Genomic DNA, 24,919 nt, shown 5'->3' on the forward strand with positions numbered 1-24,919 from the left:
AAGTCTGTGCAAATATTCCAAAATCTGAAAACAATTCTAAATCTGAAACATTTCTTGCCCTAAGATTTCAGGTAAGGGATACTCAATCTATACTTGTGATGATTACCATTATATATATCTGGATACGTGTATTTATACTATATAATTATACTAATTATAATTATGTATAGATCACTGTCTTAGAATGGAGCTTGTGGCTCACCAGCATGAGTATAATCTGTGAACTTGTTAGATTGCAAATTTATGAGCCCAGACCTGATGAGTCAGAAATGCCAGGGATAGGGCCCAGGATTCTGAGTTTTAACAAGATACCCCCTCCCTCAGGAGACCTAATGCCCACTAAAGTTTGACAACTACGAGCTGTAGGAATTTGGCACAGTGGTTCTCAACTTTGGCTGCATTAGATTTATTTGTGGAAACTTTGTTGGGGGTAGGATATTATCTTAGTCTGTGCTGCTATAACAAAACGCCTGCCACTAGGTGATTTATAAACACCAGAAATTTATTTCTCACAGTTCTGCAGGCCAGAAGCTGAAGATCAAGGCACTGGCAGGTTCCATTGTTTGATGAAGATTGTTCTGTGCTTCCAAGGTGGCACCTTGCTGCTGTGTTCTCAGTAGAGGAATGTTGTGTCCTCACATGAAAGAGTGTGGAAGGGCCAAAGGGATGAATTCTTCTGTCTAGCTCTTTTAGAAGGGCACCTAACCCCTCTCCTGCAGGCTCCATCCTCCATGACTTAATCACCTCCTCAGGGCCTTTGCACTTAACAGTATGTTGGTGATTAAGTTTCAAAATGAATTTTAGAGGGTACAAAAACATTCAAACTATAACAGCAAGGAAGGTGGGGAGAGCTGTTAGAGGGAATAAAAGAAGGAAGAAACTTTGATGAGGGCCTCTTAAACTGTACTGTGCAGTGTAAGCAGGTCTGCAAAGCCATCAGTAGTTGTCCTGCCTTGGCATCCTGGCTTTGCAGCCTCTGGTTCAGAACCATCATTGGGAAGTATGGTCAGATTCAAGTTCAGCACTGGAAAGATGTGCTAAGTGGGAAAGAGACCACATTTGGGGAAAAGGTTGAAAGCCAAGAAGGCTAAATGCTGAGTGAAGCCTTTTTATAAGGGCCTTAATTCCATTTATGAAGGAGGACCCTTCATGGCCTAATTACCTCTTAAAGGGCCTATCTCTTAATATAATATATTGGCCAATAGGTTTCAACACCTAAATTTTATAGGACTCACATTCAAACCATAACAAGCACCTAAACATGAGTAGTTGCTATAGCTCCCATGGTGCACTGGTTTTGAGAATCACTAATTAGGGGAGAGCAGCATGAGCCAAAGCACCTTTCATTCTCTAGTAGCAGTGACCCTCAGAGACGACGAGTCAGCCAAAGCCATCATTGAATATGGGGAAAGGTGAAATTGAGCTACAATCTTGAATCTAAAGCTAAGAAATTTAGCCCTTAAACTGGAGCAAGGTTTTGCAGAAAGCGAGTGATACCTTTGAGTTGGTACGTTTGAGAGATTATCCTGACAGCTACATAAAGAAGGGTGCATGCCCATCATTAAGTCTGATTAAGCAGTCTCTGTGTGAAGTGATAGTGGGCCAAATTTGGCCTGTAGAAATGAGATCACAAGGCAGAAAAGCCATGAAAGCTCTTTTGCAAAAAAATGGGCATGGTTTACTGAGGGTCATGGGGTGACAGGTCTTATAGTGTCTTTGGTTCAGGAGTCCCTCTCAGACTTCAGGGAGGACTACAGTTCTCTAGATGCTTCTGTCAGAATTGTCACACATCTGTATCAGTTATGTCCCTCATTGCTTTGATGTAGTTCTAATTTGGGGGATGGTTCACAGGGAGTTATATAAACAGAGAATTATCATTACCTAACAAGCTCTTCTTGATCATCATGTCAGGGAAAAATGCAGTTTTCTTAACGAAAGAATGCTTGCAATTGTGGGAAAGTTGTAAACTTGGCAATGGCTAATTCAAACCTCTCAGTCAATTAAATGAATTTCTGTCATTGGTTTTATTTGGGAGCTGCTATAATAGTCACTGAAAAGACGTCAATCTCCTTATTTTTAAAACAAAACAAAAGTATTGTTGAACATTAGGGCAAAGGACAAGAATTTCAAGGTTTTACCTTTTGACTTTAGCAAATATTTGTCACTCTATTTTTCTTGCTGGATTTCACCATTTGACTTGTTTTTGCTTTGTTCCTAATGCCTGATAATTTTAGTTTCCTCTATTCTACTTTCAGTGGTTTTTAAATTAAATATTCTTAATGTTTTAGTATGCCTGTCAAGAAATAAGCACATATATGCTTCTCCCTTTATGACCAAAAAAAAATTCCTTTTTTTTTTTGGTGCTGGGGTTGGAACCCAGGGCCTTGTACATGCTAGGCACATTCTGCCACTGGGCTACACCCTCAGACCCCCTGACCAAAAAGTTCTTTAAATTTGGCTGTAGATACCGCCCATGGAAAGATCTTTTTGATGTTTATTTGGGGGAATAATAGGGGGCACTGATTACTCTTACACATTCTTTTCAATTTATAGGTCAGACCACATTTGGTAAGATATTTACTAGTTTGAAAAACTATAAAAGCAGATTTAGTATTTTTAAAGGTTACATATATACTAACACAAAGTTAAAAATAGTTCAGGAACTGCAAAAGTCCATGCAAAAATCTGGCCTAATCACAAATGTAAATGTATACCGTACACCTAGTAGACACCTTTTTAAAATGTAGTTTATCTTTCCCAAATTGAATAAGGATGAAAACTATCCCTTCAGATGTGAATAATATAGTGATTTATATCATATAAAATAAAGGCAGAAGCTTATAATTTATCCATGTTAATGGAAATAAATGATTTTCCAGAGAAGTATATCATCAGCTACACTGTATAACAAATCTTATTATAGGACACAAAATGGGAATTTATTATATTTCTCTAACTGATAATATCCTCTGTGTGTGTGTGTGTGTGTGTTTTGTGGTGCTGAGTATTGAACCCAAGGCAAGGTGTGCTAGTGCTAGGCAAGTGCTAAACCTCTGAGCTACACCCATTGCTCCATCCTTTTAGTTTCTGTTTACCTACTAAATTAATATGTCATTAATGATTTGGTTATGTTGCAGACTGACAATTTAGTTATGTTGGAATTATTAAAGATAAGATGTTTTATCTGAACTGTTTATTTTGAATAAATTATTTTGTTGAGTGAGAGCCAATTTATCAGTTCTTCTGCTAAAGGAAATGAGCCAGTGGCCATCTCAGCTGCATTTATTACTGCCTTTTATGGTAACACTGAAAATGTGTTTTTAATGGTGCATATTGCTAGTGTTTGTGACCCTCATAGGAGCTCAAGTAGGTAAATTTTTTAAAAAGTAGGGTAACTGAGAAGTCTGTGGTCCCATTGCCATCACAAGTGTACCTATTTAAGAAGATGTTTGGGGTTTACCCGCTCATTGATTTCTTAGGTGGGAGAGAATATTCTGAAGGACATGATTAAGGAACGGTTGCCATGGCAATCACATTCAAAGAATCTAAAGGAGACAGTGAATCCCTGGGGATCATCCATTTTGATTGATTCAACTGGTCTTTTAAATTCATTCAAACAGCTGTTATCTCTGGATTTTATTTTTCCTCATAATTCACCCAATTGATTGGTGATTTAGGGATCATTTGAGCTTGACTTTAAGTGCTGATATGGTCATCAGTGTCTGAGACCAGAATACTTTGGTTAAACCTGAAGGAAAGTTGGTGGTATGTATTAAACACTAAAATGTAACTGCTCGCCTATTCAGGAATAATATAAATGGTTTGTCTAATTTCACTTATTAATTCTGTCAGGATGGATAAGATTAACATTTATTTTAAAGCATGACTGACCCTGAAGTATTTGGGTTTTATTTTGGATTACTTTGCTGTCATCATATTTTACCCAATGCGTTTGGCTGCTGCTCTGTTTTCCTTCTGTGACTTGCGCAATATTGTCAACATGATTTGTATTATGTCTAGTCGGAGCCAGTTATCTGCTGCAGTTTGAAAGTACACTCTAGTATACCCACCATGAGTGTCTTCTTCCTCAGAGCCCCAAGCAGTGTTACAGTAAAGTGAAAAGGAGGCACAAATGTAGTTAACATGTCACTCCTTTGTGGATTCATTATTGATGGGTAACCTATAAAGTATGGAATGGAAGACAGCTCTCTCAGGGCCTTGAGTAGGACCCAGTTTTGAGAGCTTTGCCTCCCAGCCTTTGGGCCTGGCCTCTGGATGATGTCAGGGAACAGGAAATGCAAGGAAGTCCTCTGAAAGGTATAGCCATGGTCCTGGTTTGGTCGCTAGAAGATACTTTCCCCGTCCCTTCCCCAGCTGTGGCCCTCTAAACCTGAATTTACAGAGGTGGGAACAACAGAGAAGGTAGGGAAGGCATGGTCTGGGATCTTAAGCTCTTCTGACTCTTCTAAGTAGAGACCCAGATTCTTTAAAGCCAGTATAAATTGTGTCCATCTCCAGGAAAATCAATTCCAGAAGGATGAGTAGGGATGAAATAGGATTTTAAGGCTAGAGTGTGAGGGATTTAGGTTGGAAGTTCAAATGGGGTTAAATCTAAAGAGAAGTATATTTGGTGCCAGGCATCTGTGGCAGTATAGGAGTTTATTATTGAAATTTGATAACATTTTGACTCTTTTCTTGCTCTAGTATTAGTGATAATTATGTCTGTAATATTCAGTGAGTGCCTCACCTGCCCTTAGCTCTTTGTGAGGTAAGGTGCCATTGTAAGGCTCAGAGTTGCTGGGCAGGTACTATGAGGTAGAGCCAGTCTTTGAACCAGTCTGACTTCAGTATCGTGGCTGCGACAACAGCTGTGCCATGTTGTGATCCTGCTGCAGCTGTGTGGAGGGTGTGGCACTTTCTAGAAAGTGTGAGTTCCATATGAATGGAGTGTGGGTGGTAGGAGACAAAAAGGAACAGAGCCTTTTTTATACATACCATGCTCAGTTTGGAAAGAGAAAAGTTTTTGTCCCCACTACCAAGAAACTTAAAGTCCTGTAGGACAGGCAAGATGTAGCATGAAGTATGTCCATGAAGGTATTGTCTCCTGAAGCATTAGTGGGAAGAGGAGTTGAAGGTGTTCCTTTGAATTCAGTCATTTCAAACATTCTCTTCTGAATGTTCCTCACCACTGCCACAGATTTGCCTTCTCCTGGAATTTTGACCTGGCTGACAAGCCCTTTCCCTGTAATCAACAGCTTTGTCCATTTTGAGTTTAGTAGAGTTGTCCTCAACTCTGATAGTTGTTATTTAGATCTCTTAGACAGATGAACTCATTAGCCTGTTTGAATAATGGGTGCGGCACTTTATTGTCCAGCACCTTAATATTTCTTAAATCTATAGCCACTGCCTATTTGATGGGCAGTCTGGAAATGGTTGGTGGAAGGGGGAGTTCCAACTAAGGATTATAATCCTTAGTTTGTGTTTGTCCTATTTCCATTGATCGTTCTTGAGAGCCGCCTGCATGCCAGGCACTGTTCAGGCTGTAGGGACGGAGCAGTGCAAGAGCAGGAGTGGGGGTGGGGCTGTCTTTTCCTCAGAAGGAATGAGGTGGTGATGTGTTTGGGCCTGTGGCAAGGTTGTGTGGGCCTGGAGAGAGCAGCATGTTGTGGCAGACTGTGTCAGGGACGGGAACAGCACATGGCACACCTGTTTCCTAGTGCTGCACAACCATCCGCATTGGGATGATCCTGCTCCCTTGCCTGCGTCCTAATCCTTTTGTTGATCGGAGATAACTTCAGTGGTCACAGGCATCTCATCTCCATGGCAACACCTCTAAATATTACTCTGGTGACTTGTGTTCTACATTCTAGCTGGATCCGAGCCCTCCTGTGGCAAAATATTCTAAAGATGTTAAAAGAGAAAAAAAGCTCAACTAATAAATCTATTCTAAACGACTGAGTCATTTGTTTTGATTACCCGGGTGATTGCCAAATGTTAATTTAAAACCGAAACAGGCCATGAGCTCACTCCCCTAACAATGCTGAGTGTTTGAGCTAATACAGCTTGATAATGAGGGCTCCGGATCCACTGCCAGTGCTAATGTTATATGATAAACAGACATTTGGAGAAATATGTAGAACATCTTGGCAGTTTTCTGTTAACTCTAAGGGTTGTAAATAAAGTAGAATGTGTTAACATGAGCCATTTGAAAGAAAGTTGACTTTTTTTTTTAGAACTTATGACTTTTCTTCTAAAAAGGTAATTTTGACTCTTGATTTTCATTTTTTCCCTTACTTAGGCAATTGGAAGCTGTTCTCATCTGTATCCAGCCCTTGCCGAATACATCCAGCTCTCTACACATCCAGTGTGAGGTAAATTTTATTAATTGCCACAAAATTCTTATACTGATCTCCAAGCTTCCAATTTGTAATGTTATGGGCAGCATTGTACAGACAGCTTTATTTGTACAGGAGCTTTTAAAAGGGTTTATTTTAATTGACCCAACCAATATCACTGCTTACCCTAAATATTAGCTCTCTTGGGGATTACCTTTGTAAAGGAAAACCTCATTTTCCTTTAAGTTGGGGGCAAGAAAATTGATCTGCAAGGCACAACAGAACCATTGGGTGGTTTGCTTGAAAATAAAGACCTGATCATGTCACAGCATGAACAGTAGGGAGCAGGAAAGCTTCACCGATCAGATACGGGACAGGGAAGGAGGAGTCTCCTGCTGGTGACCAGAGAAGTGCTGACCAGTTCTACCAGCAGGAATCTTTCTACTCTGGGTACAAGAGGCCAAAGTGTACCATTGTCATTATAAAATATGACGATAGGAATACCAAAGAATGCTTCTTTTGGGTCATAGTAGCATGTACCAGCATATTTTTAAAAATTTCCCTCCAGTTTGGAGCAGCCTGCTGCATCGCTGTGAGCAGCCAGATTGTCCAGACCTTTTATTTCATTGGCCAGGCACCTGTGTTTTGACTATAACCCATCACTGCATAAGGCCAGGTGTGGAATTTTCTACTTGTGGCATCATGTCAGTGCTCAAAAAGTTGCAGATTTTGGATTCTTATATTTTCAAATTAGGGATGATACCTATTCACACATAGATATTTTAAACCTCAAAAAGTAAAATTCATAGGACAAAGTTTTAGAAGTGTTTAATCTGTATTTTCTCCTTTTTCTCCATGATGGTGGTAGTTGGAATCCCTTCCAAGAGCCAAGGTTTTAAACTGGCTGATGATAAAAGCCTCAGCAGCTGAGGTGGACTCTTCATCTTCGCTCTGAACCTTACCACAGCTCTCTTTCAGAGATAGCCTTTACCGATCAAGGTTGTTTTTAAACTTAAAAAAATTGTAGAAACCTGTCTTCAAAAAAATCATGGCTCTAACCTCAGTAAAGAAAATAAAAGCAGAACCACTTTGGCTCAAGCAGGGGCCTATAACTCTGTCACCCTCCTCTGCAGAATCCCACAGTGTTCATCTAAAGAGCAAGGATTTTAGTTAGCTCTCTGCATTTTTACAGCTCTTGCTTTTATTTTCCCACAGAAACAGAGACTAGATTATTTAAGATGTCTTCCTGTCTACTTAGTTGGAACCTGACAATTCTCACGCACTGTTTGCCCCTAGGAATTCAACAGCAAGCTGCAACTTTAACATACTTTATCAGTAGAGAACTTTCATAGCAACTATGGGCATGAGGTGATGTTTTTAAATGGTTTAGTTGACATTTTCAAAGTCATGTTTGAAGCAGTTTTCTAATACCATGAATACCCCAATGAAATCTGAACTCTGACCTAAGTTTTGTGTTGTTTGGGTTTTCTTTGAGAGCGATGAGTTTCTCAAGTGAGTCAGTTAAATAGGATGTGTTAAATTGTGTTTCACTGTGACAGAAATACATAGAATTATGCAGTGGCAGCCTGTGTTCTTCCATTCATTCAGCCCTACTGTGTGTCAGTCTAGAAATGTCATAGTGTGCAAAACAAAGAGTAATACATTTGTGTCTGACATTCTTCAAGTGTAGGACATCCCTATGTGATTTTCTTTTCTGCAGATGAAGAAACTGACTTTGATTTTTTAAAAAATTACATTGCCCAATGTTAATTAGACCATTCAAAATCCCCATCTCTATTCTGCTCTTTGAGCCTGTGATTTATGCCACCTCCATATGTACAAATAGTAAAGTTTGTCATAGTGGCTGGGGCTGCAGCTGTGCCTGGGGCCCCAATGAACACAAATATAAACCATGCACTTTATACTTTTTTTTTTGAGACAGGGTCTCACTATGTAGCCCAGGCTTGGCCTCAGACTCAAGGCAATCCTCCTGCCTCAGCCTCTCAGGATTGTAGGCATGTGCCACCATGCCCAGATTACACTCTGTTGTTTAAATATTTGCTTAGAATAATTGAACAGTTTAACAAACTGGACTTCACAGTTTCCACATAAAGATACTTCAGTCTTTAAAAAATAATACTGTGTCCTATTTTAAGTTTAATATTGCACTTATCAGTAGATAAACTTTATAATTCAGAAACTTGAAATTATTCCATTTGTTTGTCTTTTAGTTTATAGAATATTTTTAACACAAACTTGACTACAGCATAATCTCTAATGCATGCGTTATCTGGGCTAAATATGAGTTCTCTGTAATCTAGTAACAATATTGTTACTTAGACACGTAGTTTGCATCTAGGAAATATTTGTATTGGTGGCATATGGTCATTTTCACTATTAATTTGGAAGTTTTTTAATATTCACAAACCACAGAATTATAAAAGACAGTAGTCATAATGATTTGATGTGTGACTTTGATATTGATGTGACCTCTCTCAGAGTGTGAGTGGTAGGCATGCAGATCAGCACAGATGGGTTACCCAGGTTTGAAGAGTTTCAAAATCATCCTTCTAGTGCCAAGGTCTCAAACTGATGGGCTGGATCTGGCACACAGAAGTGTTCTTTTAACATTTCAAGTGAATTGCCAGCATTTAAAAATTGAAAGATTTCACATTTTTAACAATCCAGATTTTTAAGCTTCTCTTGAAATCTGAGAAGATCTGGCGACACTGAGCCTGCATGCCTCTTTGGCTGTACTGCACTGGCGCCAAATCACTTCTGTTCCCTCAGGTGGAGCATGAACTCTGAGGTTTGCCGCAGTCCCTGGTACTCTCTGCTGTCTCCTTGACAGTAAGGACGAGGGGTGGATGCCATTACTGAGGTGTTTTACTCGTGTAGGGGATGTGAGTTTTCAAGCTCAGGTCTAGATGAAATTGAGGTTGCAAGCAGAAGGCCATCCTTTCTCTTAGAAGGTCAGCTTGCTGATTTTTAGGCTCAGTGTTGAGGGGGCACTTTGAAAGGTTTGATGATAAACACTTTGGGGGAAGTATACATTCTGATGGCACCTGACTAAGAGAAGGAACATCATGTGTTTTATCTCACTCTGGAAGACTCCTGTGCTTTCCCTCAGCCTTCCCCATGTTTAACAGGCAGATTCTGATGCAGCACATCAGGAGTAGGGCCGGAGAGTCTACAATTCCAATGAGCTGAAGGTTAGAGGACCTACCTCTGTTTGAGTAGCAAGAGGAATTTAGCTTAAAGGAATCTCAAGCAATGGTTCTTTGGCCAGAGAAAGAGAGTTTATGAAGATAATTCCAGGTTGAATCTTCCTAGATAAACCCAAGTTCACATCTAGTTGTGGCACGGTAGGTAAAAAATTGATGTTTGTTGGATACAGCATAGCACATGTTAGAACAGAAACTTGTTTGAATTTTTCTTCTAAATTATATGCTTTTAGTAAAATATAGATATGTTGATGGTCAAGAATTACAAAGTAGGAGTTAGAGCTGTTAATTTTATTATTATAGAATATAGAGTTTTTATAAAGCTTATTAATAAGGCCACCGAAAATAGGGTAATTATTAAATTTCTGGATATATGATAACCTGATATGTTATAAAACAATAAAAAAAGTCAGAAAGGAAGGGATCCACAGATTCAAATACATACAACCCTACTGTGGAAAAAGTTTAAGTAAAATTAAAGTGAAAAGGAAAATATGCCAGGAAAAATTTGCTGCACAAAAGAAAAGATAACTAAGATCTGTATTATATACAGAACCCATACAGATGGTAAGAAAGGTGCGCACAGGCCTGGCATGAAGTAGATGCTGCGTAACTGTTGGCTGAATTGTCCAGTAGGTAGATGAATGAAAGTATTTACATTATATCACACAGTAAATAAATGCATGGAAAAATGTCTAGCCTTACTAGTACATAGAGAAAAGCATATTCAAACATCTACAAGGTGCACTTTCTACCTATCAAATCAATAAAAGTAAAAATAAAACTTGATGCTAATGTGGTTACCCGGAGACAGACATTTACCTACTTCTTGCTGGTAGCATTGTAAGTTGGTACAAAGCCTTTTGGAACATTTTTGGCAAAAGTCACAGATTGATACTGTTTAATCGAGTAATCCTATTTTTAAAAATGTGTTCTAACAGAGACTGGGGATTTAGCTTAGTGGTTCCATTGCCTACCTTGCAAGTGTAGGGACCCAAGTTCGATCCCCAGTACAAAAAAAGAAAAGAAAAGAAAAATGTGTCCTAATAAATAAATTACTCCAAGAAAAAAGAAAATGACTATGTGATAGGGGATGCACAAGGTTCTCAGTTAGATCCCTGGTACCAAGAAAAAAGGAAAATGACTATGTTATAGGTGTTTATCACAGTGCTATTTGTGAGTATTCAAAATTAGAACAAATTTAAATATCTAGCAGTAGAGAAATGGTTCATTTATTGAACCATTTTGGTTAAGTACATTGGGGTGCATCTTTGCAGTAAAATTCCATGAATTTGTTAAAAATTACCATTTTGATGCTTGCATAGACATGTGAAAGAGTTTGTATAAAGTAGCCTTACTGAAAAATGCAGGATGCCAAGTTGTAGATGTGCTGCGATTATAACCATGCAAAATGAGATGTACATATGGACATGATCTAGAAGGCATGTGGACAAACGTAAGTATCACTCTAAGGATTTTTTATGTTTTTACACTTTACTATAGCTTTTTGCTCACTTGAAGGTTGGCAGCCTCCCATTTCTACCTATGTAAATTAACTCCAGATTGCAAGTAGGGTATTCTTATTTCCCATACAGTTGGTGCTTAGTAAATAACCATGCAAATATGATGAAGACTCCTCCCAAGAGCTTACATATGAAATTCCAATGATACAGTTCCTTATTGATTATTTTTATCATCTCAAGCCCCTGTTTCACTTTCTTCTTTTCATGGTTGGTGGAGAAACATCTTCATGTCCCATGTTACAAAGTGCAAAGCTTTTAATGGATGTGTAGCAGTGCCAGGCAGGGAATGAGCCTTTGTGTCTAAATCCAGTGTACACTTGAGGAGAATCTTAATGAACCTGTAATTTGAGGACAGTACCTATCGTGTCTTCTGATTTTCTTTAGAAAATCATAGAAATTCACTCCAAGGTTGTGAGCCTTCTCACAGGGCCCTTCTTCCCTTCAGCTGTGCTCCCTATTTCAGATACACTTGTTTCTCTGTTGTAAGTACACTTTTCTCTCTTAATTAGGTCAGTTACTTCATGTCTGTTTTTCTTTTTTGACATGGTTTCCTCTGACTTTGGCACCACATATTTTCCCCATATGTCATTGCCTCTTGAGCTTCATGTTGCAGTCTTCTTTCAAGGAAAACAGAGAGCACATTGCTGGGTTGGCGAGTAGCTCTTGACTCTCTTGCATGCCCTTTGCTTGAATGAGCATTCGTATTTCTTTTGGGCCTAGTTCTGTTTGCTTTTGTAGTTTTCAGAGTCAGTTATGTTTGGACTAAAAGATACTTAAGTAAAAATAATGGTAAGTCACAGATATGTCTGGCAAAGGTGCAGCACATTTGTTAAGGTTACTGGTTTATTTATCTCCCCTGTCTCTATGGCAACTAAATCTGGGTCTGGGATTTAATGGAATTAATTCTGACCTCTTGTACCATCTCCTAACTTTTCCCAGTGTCTCATTTAGCAGGAATTCATTTTCACATGAGGAAACTGCCTTATTTATAAAAGGGGTCCTCATTAGACTTTGAAAATGTAGAATCACTAGAGTCTTTGCCTCTTACAGTCTTCCATCAGTATATATCGCACTTGTAAGGGACGCTGTCCACACACATCACTAATGTCCCAAGGAAGTCACTTTGAGGAAATACATAATTTTCAATGAAATACAGTGTTAATTAACAGGAATGAACTGTGTGTGAGAGCCTTCTATAAGAGAATCTTTTGAAAGGATATTAAATCAATGAGACTATTGATTGGACACTGCATTTGTATTTTTAAGAAGTATCTCTTTTATCTATTACAGGATTGTAAATTTCTGTGCATCCAAAGTTTGTACCATATTTCAGAAATCAAATATATTAAATTATGCCATGGAAGTCCACAGTAAAGTTTGGGTTTGAGCAGAAAGTCACATTTGGATACTGAAATTTAAATGCAGTGTTTTATCTATGGTCCAGTTAATGGGAAATGAAGATACAGATGTCTGTTCTCTAAGGTAGTTAGAGTCAAATCATCTTGGACTTCAGTTCTTCAAATGACTGAATAGCACTTCTTATTCTCTCTCATATGATGCCTTGAGACACACAAAGATATTTCAGTTTTAGAAAATTTATTGATTTATCTAAAGTCAGAATGTTTTAGTTTAAGGGTAGTGCATTGAATGTTGCTTTACTCATGGATAATTTATCTATTTGCAAGTCCTTTAATCATCTGTAGAAACAAACTACAACAGTGTGAATTTTCCTTAAAACCAATACAAAAAAACTGGAAAATGCATAATAAAAGATTCCACAAAGGCTATGGCAAGGGAAGCTAAGAGTATGCTTCCATTCTTACTCCACAAGCTTGAAATACTACAGTCTGATCTGTCATCACGTTCAATTCAGGTCTGATAGGAATTTGAGGGTACTTAATGCTTTTATGAAGATTTTTGAACATCATAAAAGTTCACTGGATGTGGAAGTTGTTTTAAGAACTTGTCCATCGTCATTTCTTCTATTAATAGGACAAAGATTGAGAAGCCAACAACAGATGCTCACTTGTAAAAGAGCCATATTTGTGAGGTGAATTTAGTTGCTCCTTAATTTCTAGGTTTGAAACCTTGACTCACATCTTTATAGCCATGAACTAGGAAAATTTATTAGATTAAGGTCATTTTTAAATCATATAAATCATTAAATCCATTCTGAGAAGTGTAGCTGAGGTTCAAACTTTTACAGACATGGCAGTGTTAAAGCCTGAAGCCCTTAATAATGGTGGAGATTGAACAGCACTTTATCGTCATCATCGTTATCCTGTCAATCTTATATCACATACTGAAAGCCCATGTGGAGAACTCTGCTAATAATTGCTATAATTTATGGATTTCATTGTTTCTCATTTTTACTGTTTTAATTTTGTGTATACGGAACTAGGGATCAAAATCAATTTAAGTAGAAATGTATGAAATATATAAAAATATATTTAGAGAAGAGTAGCCTCATTCTCCTTTCCTGTCAGCCAGATAAGCTTGATTTTTGTAGAACATCTCTCACTGAAGATACCCTTGTTGGATCAATAATCAGTTTCTTTGAGTTCTTTACCTTATGAGAGAAGTGTTGGTCCATGGGTAGTTTGGTGAGAATTTGTGGTCCTTGTTGAATCTGTGAACATTTCATAAACCATAGGAGGTGTGTATGTGATGGAAACATTTCTGTATAATTTTAAGGCTATACATTCATAACTTAAGGTATTGTGCATATGCCTTTCCCAGAACCAGTAGAGCTTTGTCAGTAGATAACTGTGAGGGTTTGTGTACATAGTGTAGTTTTCAGTGTACTTGGGCCAGGGGATTCACAATCTATAGCACCTTTTGTTCCTTCAAGTGGTTCATTCATTCCCTTTGTGTTGGGGGGCATGTGATAGATTTTTATTTGGAGACAATCCAAGATGCTTTAATATTTTTAGCATAACCTTTACATATCCAGCTCTGCCCTCTGTGCTGACAGTCTTCATAAACTTTGTACCAGATCTTTATCAGACTCGTTTGACTCTTTCAAGGGTATTTCCTATTTTTCCTACTGGGACAATGTGAGGCATAAAGAATAAAGGATTTGGTTGGGGTTCCTGTCTCAGATTGTACCCTTCTTTCTCCAGGAAACTGGAAGTTCATCAGGAGCAAGAATCCTGATGCTTCCCCCTAGCTCTTCTCATTTATTATTTAGTGCCTCATGTTAAGTCGGCATCGACTAGAGATACAAGGAATTGAATAACAGGTATTGAATAAATCACAAACCATAGCATGACCTGATAGTGTACAGGACAATCTTGGGATCTTAGTTTGACTTGCTGTTCCTCTAAGAGTCATATTACTGACATCTTTGGAAGAGGTCCTCAAATGAACATCCTACCTCATTATAGCATGGCCTCATTTTTTTTCCAATGTTGAAGTTTTTTCTAACAGACAGAAAAGTTGAAATTATGCAGTGAAAACTTATATTCCTACCATGTACTCTATTCTACAGTTAAACTTTTTACTATGTTACTCTTATCAAATGTCTGTCCATCCATTAGTCTGTCTTAATTTTGGGGGATGCATATTATAGTAAGTTACGGGCATCTGTACACTTCACATCCAAATAATTCAGCCCATTTCTCATTATGTGGCCTTGATTTTGACATTCTTAGCGCTGCTATAAGATTTTCCGAAATCCTGACATTTATTTTGGTGGTGGCTAAGAAGAGGTGCTAATTCAAATGTGAAATATGCTCAGTTTTCAGCTTCTGGAGAATTTCTGTTTGTTTCTAACTACCATCAAGTGTACAAACACATACATGTTGTTGCCCCTTTCCTTCCATGTTTTGTTGTCATGTTATTTGTACTGTTGAAACTTGGAAGGCCAGCTTAAGAAAAGCAATTGAGGATCATACTTATATGAATGAAACTGGAGAATTGGGGTTGAGGATGATGGGGCAAAAGGCACTGTAAGGGTGGGGATAGATACTGTGGGCAGGGGCAGTGGGAAGAAGAACAGATTCCGAATCAGGAATTTACCAGTATGATTCTACTACTTTGTATGAATTCTAGGGAGAGTTTAGTGGCTGCTTACATTACTTAAGGGTCATGGATTTAATAAACACTTAAAAGTAAAAAAATAATTCTTCTAGTCTAGTGGCTTTCACATTGTGTTTTATAAAACCCTAGAACTCATACTGTAGATGTGTTTCAGAGGTTTCATCAACATTTGAATTAGATGTTTGGAAGTATTGAAGTATTTAAAAAGCTAATAAAATGACAGATACACTCAACTAAGATTTATAAGTAACTTTTAACATGCTGGAGAATACTTACTGATTGGCTTTAAAATAAGTAAAGGCTATCAATGTCAGCCTAAAATAAAACTTTGAATAGCACTTATCTGTCATCCATCAAAGTCAGGGTAATATTTCTCTTGGGGGAATAAAGACAAAAGGTCTACAGCGGGACCATTACACTAAAGCCATGGGTGTTAAGGCCCTGGCCTGTGAAAGCTGAAGTTACATTTGGGTTTCCAGTTACCACGAACACTTACCCATCTGTTATATTTAGATTTTTTTTCTAGTATCTTTAGGAATCTGGAAACAGATGAGTATATGCTTTAAACTTGAAATGACCATAAAAGGGGAGAGATGTTTAAGAAGCTGAAGGCTGGCTGCAGTGGCATCTCCCAGATAGAGCTGTATGAATGGATTGGAAACCTTATTAAACTGAACTCCTCAGGACAACACTGAAGATGCTTATGTGTCATATTGTAGTTCATCGTGAGATTTTCAAGGCTTCTCTGACTAAGACTTTAAAATGGGTTTGGTAGATTCCTTTCTATTGGAGGCAATGGCATTCACTTTGTCTTCTTTGTTCCAGATTGTACCACATCCTGTGCCCATAGTCTTAAATTTACCTTTGGGAGCCAGTCCTGTTCATGGTAACTGCAGTCTACTTTATAGGTTTTTGCTTATCTATATTTTATTTTCCCCATAGCATTTTATTATGCATTCAAAGTTGAAATGATTTTTGCAGTGGCTACCTATATAACCATCAGCTGTAGTTTGCCATTAATAGCATTTTACTTTACTTGTTTTATTACATACCTATCCATCTGCAGTCCGTGTTATTGAGGGATGCATTTCAATGTAGATGCAGTAGATTTCTTCACCAGCTAACTTGGATATTTTACACACTTAAAAGTCTAGCATTTTGATCATTACACTAATCTGCTTAAATCTGCATAGAATGCTGTGAAATAAAAGATGGAAGATAAATGCCCCAGTTTTACTGGGAAAACATATAGGAACCTTTTAAAAGTAACAATTTTCTGGAATTCTGGCATAGAGTCAGGGGAAAATATTGGCTTATTTTTAAAAAATCTGAACTTTTTTGTGACTCAAACATTGGGTACCCCTAATAAGGGAGTGTACAGTTAGACATTTTGTTTTCATCGGAGGCAGGAGCTAGGCAATTTTTCATTCTTACAGAAAGGCAGGATCATCTTTAAAAGCATTTAAAGACACTGAGTGTTAGTTCCTCCCACAAAATCCATTGTATTTGGAAGGCAGAGGAGCAGTTAAGGGTTAGATTGGTCCATTCTTGATCCAGTGCCAAGCCTTGGTGTCAAGGTGGTAAGTGCGAATTATTAAAGCAACACTCGTTACAATTCAAAGGAAGAATGGGGATGGGGATGAAATGTTCTAGTGTAAGGCTTTTGCCCCTGTTCACGTGGAAAGTACTCATATTCTTGCAAATTGGCATTGTTGTTCCCTTTATTCTCAGTTCTTCATATTGCCTCCACACACCTCCTTTGGCCCAGGGGGTTGACTGGAAGTCTTCACTATCACTCTGCAGTTGGCTGGCAGGAGGTCCCTTAAAAGTATGTCCAAGCAGTTTTTCTCTTTATAAGAGCTAATCCTCTACTTTCCACTTCAGTTCCAGTTGCTGTTGTTTGGGTAGAAACAGACCTCTGCTATGTTCACCATATCCAGACAGTCCAAGAAAACTTGATGTATAAGAACAAAAAGGACAGAAAAATCTTTGGGGCAGAGATTAGGTGGACACAGGTAGGCATCTTGGCAATTAGATATATTTTAAATCTATCGGGATGAATGTTTTAAAAAATGTATAGGGAGTTATAAGAATTTACCATCTTCTTCATATAGACACATGATCCTCTAAAGCACATAAAACCCCCTTGACATGATGGGTTAACATGTACTTTGGTCTGGGAAGAGGCTATTAGGTTGCATACTTCTTGATTCCTCTACCATTGACTTTCTCTTTGATCTCACAGTATATGATTTATCTTGTGATTGTTTCATAGTCACTCATAATAAAACTGATGTACTGTATATTGTATAAGTGAGTTTAAAACTATATCTACTTTGTGTTATAGCTCAAGAGAATGAATTAGGAAATAGGAATTTTGTTTGGAAAAATGTTAAATTTGTGTAGAAATACTTTATGTCCTGTAGTTCCTATGTATAGCCACCCTTAATGGCCTTCCCGCAAATCAGTTGAGAAGTTTAATTTTTTTAACTACAACATGTTTAAAATATATAAAAAATGATCACACTTTGTGTTATGGCTAGTAGGAAGGTGGAAAGTTTTCTAGATTTATGCTTAGGACAGGTGACAGTACTTGAGCTTCTATTCTTAGTTTGACCTCTCCCCCTTCTCTTAAAGCAAGACACATTATCTTTTAATGTCTCAGTTTATCTACCCATAACACCTATAATCTTTGGTAGCATTTGAAGACTTGATACAGAAAGTGGCAATTACTCTGTAGAAAGTATTTACTTTTTATGCTGAATGATAATCTTGACAAATTACTAATTACTACATTTAGAATGTTACAACTCTGAAGGGAATTGATATTTGATATTGTTGTGCTGTGTGTTCTAAGTTACCATCATAACAGTAGGAAAATGAACCCTAGCCTGGCTGTGTTACAAAGGGATTAACTCACTTCTTCAAGTTGCTACTAAAATTGTATCCCTTTAAAGAACACAAGTCAGAAGTATTCCTTATTTATTTTTTCATAAAAAGTAGCAGATTTTTTTATGAAGGGCTTTTCAAGTTATTTTCAATATAAAGAACAAAGGATGAGCCATGTCAGTTACTTAGAGCCACTAAAAATACCCTGTACAAATATGCAGAGGAGTATGCTTTTGATTTTGACATCAAAGCAAAAAAATAAGATTATGTGGATCTTGCCTATACATTTGTTCCCAGCTACTTATGTCTTCGCAAAGAATTATATATTACTGAACATAAGGGGATTAAATAGCTTGACCTGAAGCAAAACTAGAATACCTATGTTACTATTTTCTAAATTCTCCATCCTTAAAAGTTTGGGTTAACATGAAAGAGAATCTCTGTCACAGAGATTTCCAGTTTTTTCACAGGAATCTGCCACAAGATTTTTATAATGCACAATAAATGTGTATGTTTATTGTGAAAATTGTGAGTCAAGTGAAAAAACTATGTCCGCCTGAAAAATTAGAAGACACTACCTACTTAGGTACAAAGGCTAATTTTGAGATGAGGTATTCCTAAGTTACTACATTGCCCAGACTGACTTCAAACTGTCAGTCCTGCTACCTCAGTCTCCCAGGTGTACACCATCATGCTTGGCTTTATTCTTTTTTACAAACATATTTTATAGTACCTTCAGTTTATATAGTACTTGGACACATATTCAGTTTTGTTCCTCAAATATTTCTAAGGGAAAGCAGGGCAGGTATTAGTATTTCCATTTCATAGGTTTAGAAGGAAAATTAATTTGGCTAGTGTGCAGTTCAGTAGTCAGAGATTACATCCAGGGCTTTCAATTCCAGGTCCACTGTTTTTTTCTTGAGTTACAACACAGTAACATCACAAAAACATTCACTGTCCTTTTCATTAGATGAAACCTTAAAATTAATTTAACTTTTATACTATTATCTCAGCTTAATTTTAGAGTTAACTTTCGATTTTGAACTTGCTAAAAGTGTTTAAAAATTAAATATCTTGTTTCACAACTCTTGAATTCATCTCTTTTATATATACTTCTGGTCAAATGTGATAAGTTGTATGGGCCTTTGCATTTATTTTTGATAGTTTGAAAGGAATTAAAAATAATTAGGTTTTGACATTCCTATATACTTTTGTTTTGCTATACTGAATTGTCACATGCCCATTAAATTGGGATCTCTGTGTCACCATCTAACAAATAGCCAGTATGTGTACTTTTAAAAATGGTTTGCATATATTTAACCTAATTTATAAACGTCAATCCTTTTCCTGAAATTTAGTTAAGTTTTTAAAAAGTGTTCCACTGAGATTAGAACAAGGGTGCTCATTTTTCTTGTTTGTAGAAACAGACAGGTATAATCTAAGTTGGTAAATCAATGACAAATAGCCATCGAGCACAGGTCACCTGGCTTCAGTTAGTTATGTGACCTTTAAAAATCCAAGTGCCCATTTCAGAAGACTGACCTTTGAGGTTGTAAACAATGAACTGTTCTGCTTCAAAGTAGGAACAATTAAAGGGAGAATTGAAAACTCTGACACAGGTGTAGTTGAACAATTAAAGGATGAATCACAAACTCTGATACAGATATAGTTGAAGCCCCCCCCCCAGACTTATGTAACGAACATTGTCTTGTTTTCCCAGCGTGTAGCTTTAAGGTCAGCCTGTGACTCAGAACCCTGCACTTCCCTGGTGGTATGCCTCAATGACATGCTGCCAGCCTAATCATCCAGAAGGGCCTGTGCCCAGCTGGTGTTGCTCCATTATAATCCCCAGCCGAGAAGCCAGCTACCTTTATTTTTTAAAATAGATGAAGAAGACAACATGAACATTTGGAAGTCAAATCCAACATTGTACTTTGTACCTTTTTAGTCTAAAGCTTTGAGGACGAGTAAGATACCTCTTCGATTTTGAGTAGATCTTCCATCGACACTAATGTACAGTAGCATGGTGCAGCATGTCACGAACATGTGTACATTGTCACTATATGTGTTTTACTAAGTTTATTTATAAATTCACAGGCAAGCCATCATGGTTTGGTGCAAAGAACACTAGGCTTGGAATCAAAAGCCACTTCCTCTTGGGCAAGTTATTAGCTAAAATGTAACCTTAGCATAGTTGGCATGAGATTTCCAGATGGCATCTTCTCTGTATAAACAGAAATGATCTGCCATTTCAGTAAGCTTCCGTGGGTGCTCCCTCACCCTGCTTGATATCTCATCCTTTTCCCTTTCTCTCCTCTTCTGGTGAATCAAAACTCCCATTCATTTACAGCAGCTGACTCCTCTTGAATGTCTGATGTTAGAGGAAAGCAATCTGATTAAACTACTTTTTAAAATGGGTACACTTCATCTTTTAAAAGCATATATATTTCTTTCTCACTTTTCCTCTCCCTTTCTCTTTCTTACTTCTCCCTCTCAAAGGTCGGCACACTATCTCTGAACTATCCCCAGTCCTTTTTTTATTTTGTGGTAGGTCTTACTAAGTTTCCTAGACTGGCCTTGAACTTGTGATCTCCTCCCTTAGCCTGCTAGATTGTTGGGATTCCAGATGTGTGCCATTGCCCCTGATTTTAAAACGCATACACATATTTCTTACACAAGAGGACTGGAATCAAACATCTGTCAGTAATGGACCAAGTAAGTTGTGGTATATCTGCACATGAATACCATGTATATATTGAAAGGGGGAAGCACTTTCTGTATTGACATGGAAAATTCTCTAAATATGAATAGCAGTATGATAAATAGAAAAGGCAAGGTGCAGAGGACGATGTGTAACATATTACCATATGCTTTTTAAGAAGGAAAAGAGAATACAAATATATATGTAGCTGTGTATTTGTTATATGCCCAGTATCTCTGAAAGTATAAAGAAGACAGTGGTATCATTGGTTATGAATGATTAGAGGACATCTGGCTACACAAAGGGAGAGGAATACTTCATTATCTGTACTGTACATACTTAAGCAAACATGCACAAAGAGAATGCTCACAGTAGCACGATTCATAATAGCTAAAAAGTGAAGCAACCCAGGGGTCTTTTCAACTGATAAGTGGACAAACAACATGTGGTATAGCCATAAAATGGAGTATTATGTAGCCATAAAAAGGAATGGTGGATGAATGTATAATATAGCTGATCCTTGAAAACTTGCTAAATGGGAGAAGTCAGACACAAAAAGCCACATACTGTATGGTTGTGTTCATACCATAGGTGTACAGATCCATAGAGGATAAACAAATCCATAGAGAGAGAAAGTAGATTAGTGGTTTCTGGAGTCTGATTGGGAGGGGTGGAGAGTGGGAGGAGTGACTGCTAAGAAGGTTAGGATTTCTTTCCGGGGGATGAAAATGTTGAGTTAGTGGTGATGGTTGTACAACTTTATGAATATATGAAAACCATTGAATCATACACTGTAAAAGAGTAGGCTTTATGGTATATCAAAGATAACAATAAACAACTTGGTGAAGTGAGGAACGTGAACAATTTAATAGTCACTCTGAACATAAAATGGTGAGCAACTCTGGAATTTCCACCCAAGAAACACTCCTATTCTCAAGGGTTGTGCATCTTATCCCTGAGAATGCCAGAAGACTTCGTGTCACTTAGCTACCTTCAGAAGCCCTCACCATTGATCTTTTCATTTTATAGGGGAATACTTTTAGCTCAGTTGAAGCCCTGACTGGTAGAATTTTAGGTAAAATAACTAAAGGCATTTTGGTGATACAGGGTTGATATTATGACCGCAGGTGCTCCCCAGTCCCTGCCATTAGAAGAAGTCATTTGAGTTTTCAGAGGAACCTGAGAAAGTCTTTTGGGTCGGTCTGTCCTTTCCTCACAGCTGATCCCAGAGCTGTCCCTGCCCCCCAGGGGCTGGGGTAGAAGCAGCCCCTCTTCCCTCCGTGGGGTTTTCCTGGGGTAAGCCGAGTCACAGGGTTAAGCAGCCCCTCCTGATAGAAAGGGATTATTTCGGGGTCTGATTTGAGATCTGAGGCCTAGAAAATATAGCTTCTCAGTGACTGTTTATAGGTGCTAGGTCATTGTGGCTTCTTGTCCAGAAGACAAGTGCAACCATAGCATCTGGCCCGCCCTTGGGTTGGTTAGACAATAATCTTCTTAGAGTTTTCCCCACTCTAGGTGCTTTAACTTAAAGTATTTTGTGGTGGGCATAGGGGATTTAGCACAGTGTTTGTTGGGTCAAGTGTGGGGAAAATAATGTAAATGTCTCAGACCTGAGATCATTGGTATTGCTGTACTCAACCACATTACATCTCAGCACAAGAAGTCTTATCTCCCCTAAGCTGCTGGGTCCATTCTGTAAGTAGTTTGATGTGACTGGTACTTTCAAATCCATGTCTTTGACATTTATTCAGAGTTAACTTGCATAATTCAAAAGTAGTCTGCATCCTCACAAGATCTGCCTAACAGATATAAGTAGCATCTTTTTTATGTTGGTTTTTATAGACTGATATAAGTTCTAAAATGTGAAGCAAGGATAGTTTGCCTTATTAATTAGCACTCTTGAGGGCAGACCTTTATTTGGTGTGTTGGAAAGTTTGTTAACTCTAGCCAGAAAAGGTCTAATCATCCACTGGGCTAACTAGGCCCTTTCTTGGTAAGAAGGCTGTAGGAAAGATTCTTACCTACCTCAAGACTAAACAAAGGGCTGAGACCTATTTGTTGGGTCTTTCCCTAGAGGATCAAAGAGATTTCTTCTCCATGGGTCTCCAAGCATCAATCATAAGCCCTTCTTTTCATTGTTAGATATACATCTTTCACTACTGGTTCATCCTACTGCTAGAGGCCAGTTCTTCTGAGTCCCTAGGACTTTGAGGTTTGCTCTGTGGTGCTCCAAACATTCTCTGACCCATGGTCCTTACAGTTGGGCTCTTGGCCAAGATCTCGAGCTCCTAACTCTTTTTCATATATCTCCTGTGAACTGGTAAACTTGAAGATAAATTCTATTTGCAGGAATCTTCTGTTTGGGACAGCTATATTTTTAGAGTGTTGCTGAATAATAATATATGATGCTTAATATGTGCCAGCCACTGGTCTACTGTGCCAGCCACAAATACTCTTGTATTTCTCACAGTGACCCTATTACATAGGTACTATTATTATCTCCATTTGCAGATGAGCAAACTGACTCACAGAGAAGTGAATTTCACTTATGTCACATAGCTAGGAAGTGATGAAGGCAGCTCCGGAGTCTATATACTTAGCCACTACACTATCCTGTTTGGAAACTATAAAATAGATATATTAAGCTCAGGGCAAATTCCATATTATTTATCTTAGAACTAACAATGTTAATTGTTCAACCAATCTCATAAAAAATGAAACCTTGAATTTCTTTTATGAAAGCCCCTGATAATAACTTATGATGCAATGTAAACCAGTTTATTGAAGTTCATGAATGGAATAGAGTAATCATTGTTATCTTTGTTTCATTTTCTGTACCTTAGACAGTCTGGTTTGATTTACACTAGGTACATAGTTCGTGCATTAGTTCTCTCTTATCATCGCACTACCTGAAAATTTAAAAGAAGGGCTGATACTGGGATAAGTGATGTGTGATGTAATCTTTCCAAGTACATGTCCTTTGGTGGCTTCTGCTACTTTTGCTCTAGCTACAGAGCACCCTTGTCCTTGATGCTAGTAATTGAATCCCGGACCTTGTATTCACTGAACATTTGCTCTGTCACTAAGCCACAACCCTATCCCTGAGACCTTCCTTTTAACAAGGCCTGTTTACTGAACTTTGTCTTCATGTACTCGCTGCCTGAAAAATGAACATACTGCTTGGCTTTGAAAGCTTTGAAATCACAATTGTCAGCTCTTTTGGTTAGATGTTCTGCTACTCTATTCAACCGAGTTCCTGTTTGTCTCAGCTTGCTATCAGCCACTACTTCCAAGTTTTCCCAGCCAAATTTTATGTTCTCTTTGATTGGACTTTCTCACTAGCATGAAAGAATCTAGTGTCCCATCCACAAGTCACTGTCCTTTAGACCCAAAGGAGCGTCTGCTGATGACTCCCAAAGTCAAGGGAACATGAACTTCATGCACCATAAACCATGTTCTCGAGTTTTGCATTATCACAAATAACTACCCTTTGCTCGAAGCAGCTTAGAGAGAGAGAGAGAGAGAGAGAGAGAGAGAGAGAGAGAGCAATCAGCACCTTGAGAGTGTGACCCCCTGGAAGTAGACATGGAGCTGCACCTAACTCAGGGAAGCAAGTCATCTCTTCATCCTGGGCACTTTCTATATTTGTAAAATGAGACAATTGTTGCTAGATTGAAGATGGAGGTGGACATACATGCAGAGCAGACCTGGCTTATTTCATCTTCAGGTCTTCCTAGCATCTCAAGCTTTTGGAGGGACCTATACTCTGTTCTTACCATGCACAGACTGACCAACGGGGAATTCAGGCTACCTTTTGAGGCTATAATTTATCAGCACACCACATGTTGCAATCACTGTGGTCTTGTAGGGAGTTACTCATGTTTGCTGTCTTAACACAATCACTGTGGGCCACCACCCTCCCCTGGATCTGTCCATAAAAACTACTGGATGGAGCTTAGATCAAGACACTGCTGGGCCGGGGATTTAGCTCAGTGGTTTGGTGGCCTGCCTTGCAAGTGTAAGGACCTGAGTTCAATCCCCGGTACCCCCCCCAAAAAAAAGATACTGCTGGGCAGCACTTGTGAGGCTGAGGCAGGAGTATCACTGCAAATTTGAGGCCAGCCTGGGTACATAGTGAGTTTAAGTCTGGCCTGAACTACATAGTGAGACCCTTTCTCAAAAAAAAAAAAAAAAAAAAAAAAAAAA

General features: G+C 38.2%; 1 protein-coding gene across 2 annotated transcripts in view; it reads left to right on the forward strand.

The window, feature by feature from the left end:
- The window catches only part of Fhl1 (four and a half LIM domains 1), a 55,061-nt gene that overhangs the window by 11,816 nt on the left and 18,326 nt on the right, over positions 1-24,919 (forward strand). For both annotated transcript variants that reach the window (XM_010642518.3, XM_010642510.3), the window contains exon 2: positions 6,299-6,371. The gene's annotated coding sequence lies outside the window, so the exon portion shown is untranslated. The remainder of the gene's footprint in view (positions 1-6,298; positions 6,372-24,919) is intronic.

Source organism: Fukomys damarensis, unplaced genomic scaffold (assembly GCF_012274545.1).
Source record: "Fukomys damarensis isolate Sample0158 unplaced genomic scaffold, DMR_v1.0_HiC HiC_scaffold_39, whole genome shotgun sequence".
Lineage (NCBI taxonomy): Eukaryota > Metazoa > Chordata > Mammalia > Rodentia > Bathyergidae > Fukomys > Fukomys damarensis.